Raw genomic sequence first — 3,192 nt, 5'->3', positions numbered from 1 at the left:
GTAGGTGACATTTCTTTTTTGCTGATTATATGACAGGTACTGGTATACATGCCTCATAAATATACCTTTTCGAATCCTTACTACAATACTGTGAGTTCAGCAACATTATTCTCATTTCATAGCAGAAAGAACAGGTTTAGAGGTCAAATTGAAACTGCATTCTGACTTCAGATACTAAGCTATTAGCTACTATGCTAAACAGAAAATACAGGACTTACTGAATGTTATGAAAATAGATGTGAAATAAGTTTGTAAATTTTTAAATTCAAGATAAATTTACTGCAATTTGGGAATGATGGCTTTGCAAGTGCCTTGCTAATAGCAAATTGAAGTAAATAGCTCCACAATTCCCAAGTTTAATTGTAAAAGCAAATTTCATAGGTGAAATATATGGTTTTCCAGAAGCAAACATTTTAAAAAAGAAATAAGTGGAGACAAAATTCACAAAATTAGAATAAGCTGACCAATTGTAGTTGATCATTTTCTGAGGGTTCTCTACAGAAAGAAAGCAAAAAGAGTGTACTTGTTTGACTTATTTGTTTAAGGAGTACAAATAAAATCATAAAAATAATTTTATTGTATATACTTTCTTTGTATTCTAAACATTGATCAAGGGTTTACACATAAAATTTTACATAGTCATTTTTTTTTCTGAATGTGTTTATTCTTATGGGTTTTTTTTTTACATATCTTTTATTGATAAAAATAAAACTCATTAGAATATCATTATTGACTTGAAGATGATGACAAATGTACATCAATCCTTGATATTTTTCTAGGATTATATTTCATGCTGAGCTGATGGCCTAATAATTCACAGTGATATTTTCACAACCATGTAGTTAAATTTTGATTATCTGAAACAATTTGTGCTCTGTGAAAAATCCATGATGTTATTGTTGAAGTTAAAAAGAAAGATTTTATTCAGAGTTTTTTGTCTAAGTTTTCCTTCCATGTCCTCCCCTGGTCCTTTTATTCTGTTTAGAGTTTATTTTTTGCCTAAGATACATACTCCCTTCCTGTTACTCGTCTGTATCCATCCTTCTTTTTCTGTCCAATTACAACCTCATTCCTTATGAAAAATCTGAGGCTCTCTGTTATAGCTAAATTAAATGTATATTTATTCTTCTCTCTTATTATGATAGTCAAATATATGATCCTACTTATCTAGAGATCATTTAACCAACAGTGAAAAACTAGGAGAGCATCAAAAATATAAAATAAAAATGAGGTGTCAAATTTTCATTCAGACATCTAGCATATAAGAGCCACAAGGAGTACCATGGTTTCCAAACCCATCGAAAAGTTTATTTTGGAATTCCTCCTACAAAATGCTTTCTCAAGTTTTGGACATTTGGATTCTAGTTGACCTGAAGAATATTTCTTCTCAGTTTTTCCTGGAACCTGTCCATCACCCTTGTTGTGGGTTGAATAGTATCCCCCAATAAAATATGTTGAAGTCTTAAACTCTATACTTGTGAATGTAATCTTATTTGGAAATAAATTCTTTGCAGATATGAAAAAGTTAAAATGAAGCCATTAGAGTGGGTCCTAATTCAATATGGCAAGTGCCCTTATAAGAAAAGGCATATTGAGGCACAAATATATACAGAGAGGAGAACGATGCCATGTGAAGACACGCACATGCACAGAAATGGTCATGTGAATACAGAGGCAGAAATTGGAGTTATAGTGCCAAAAGATAAGGAACTGGACTACATGAAATTACAAAGGCAAGGAAGGTTTCTCTCCTGCAAGTTTCATAGGAAGTATAGACCAGCTGACATCCTGATTCTGTACCTCTAGCCTATAGAACTGTGATAAATATACCTTTTTGAATCCTTACCATGATACCGTGGGTTCAGCAACATTATTATCCTCATTTCATAGCAGAAAGTACAGGTTTAGAGTCACCCAGTTTTAAGTCATCCAGTTTGTAGTCCTTTATTATAGCAGCCCTAGAAAATTAAATTACCCTTGACCTCAATCATACCACATGCATAATTTTATTAATATGCCCTTTATCTGATCTTGACAACTATTTTAGTCTGTTTGGGTTGCTATAACAAAAATACCATAGACTGGGTGGCTTAAACAGCAAACCTTTATTTCTCATAGATCTGGAGACTGAGAAGTTCAGGATCAAGGGGCTGGCATATCTGATGTCTGGTGAAAGCTGTATTCCTGGTTTGCAGATGGCTATCTCTTCATTGTATCTTCAATGTCAGAGAGCAGAAAGAGAGAAAGAGAGACAGAGAGCAAGCTGTTAAGTTTCTTCTTATAAAAGTACGAATCCCATTCATGAGGGCTCCACTCTCATGACCTGAGCATCTCCCAACGGCCCCATCTCCTTAATACCATCACATTGAAGGTTAAGATTTCAACATATGAAATTTTTGGAAAAATAAACATGCAGTCTGTAACACCAAAACTTTAGCTTCTTCAATGGGTTTGTCTCTGCCATTACAGGGACATTAATAACAGTGTACAGTGGTCCAAAACCTGGCATAGTTCACATATCATGAATATGAATATAAAAAGTTCATCCATTGAAGCTCATGAATTTCATTCTTAGACTGACCTTCATGTCCTCATTGTTACTCTACTCTATTTTCATATCCAACTCTAAGAAAATTATTTCTTCTAATTCCCCTGTTCCATAAATGATTAGAAGCAGCAAATTGAGTGGGAAGGAAAGAGTTCAAGAATTATGGTCAGAATAGAAATTATTATAAAGCCATGAAATGGTAAGTTTAAAACCTTCCTTAGAATGTAAATTATATTAATAATAACCTTCTGGAAATTGAGAATTTGACTTAAGTTTATGACTCACTATCCTCACTTTTAAATGAAAATCCAAAACCATTATTATTACAATTAATGATATAACACTTAACAAGTACCCGGATCAGAAACAACTGTCAATTCTGTTTTTCCTTCTTTTATTTTATAGGGTATATTGCTCTAATATCACCACCTGTAAGGAAAAGCTTGTTCTTACATTTTTATTTAATACTATAATTTCTAAGCACAGATTTGACCTTGACTCTTCAATAAATAAATTACGACCAATAATTAGCAAGAATCAATACAATCCAATTTGGAATTTGTATTAGTCTCATATTGCTGCTGTAACAAATTACCACAAATTTAGTGGCTTAGAAGAACACAAATTTATTACTTCACCATTTG

Source organism: Pteropus vampyrus, unplaced genomic scaffold, assembly GCF_000151845.1.
Source record: "Pteropus vampyrus isolate Shadow unplaced genomic scaffold, Pvam_2.0 Scaffold5, whole genome shotgun sequence".
Lineage (NCBI taxonomy): Eukaryota > Metazoa > Chordata > Mammalia > Chiroptera > Pteropodidae > Pteropus > Pteropus vampyrus.
The sequence above is the reverse complement of the archived record's forward strand: the minus strand, read 5'-3'. Positions refer to the sequence as shown.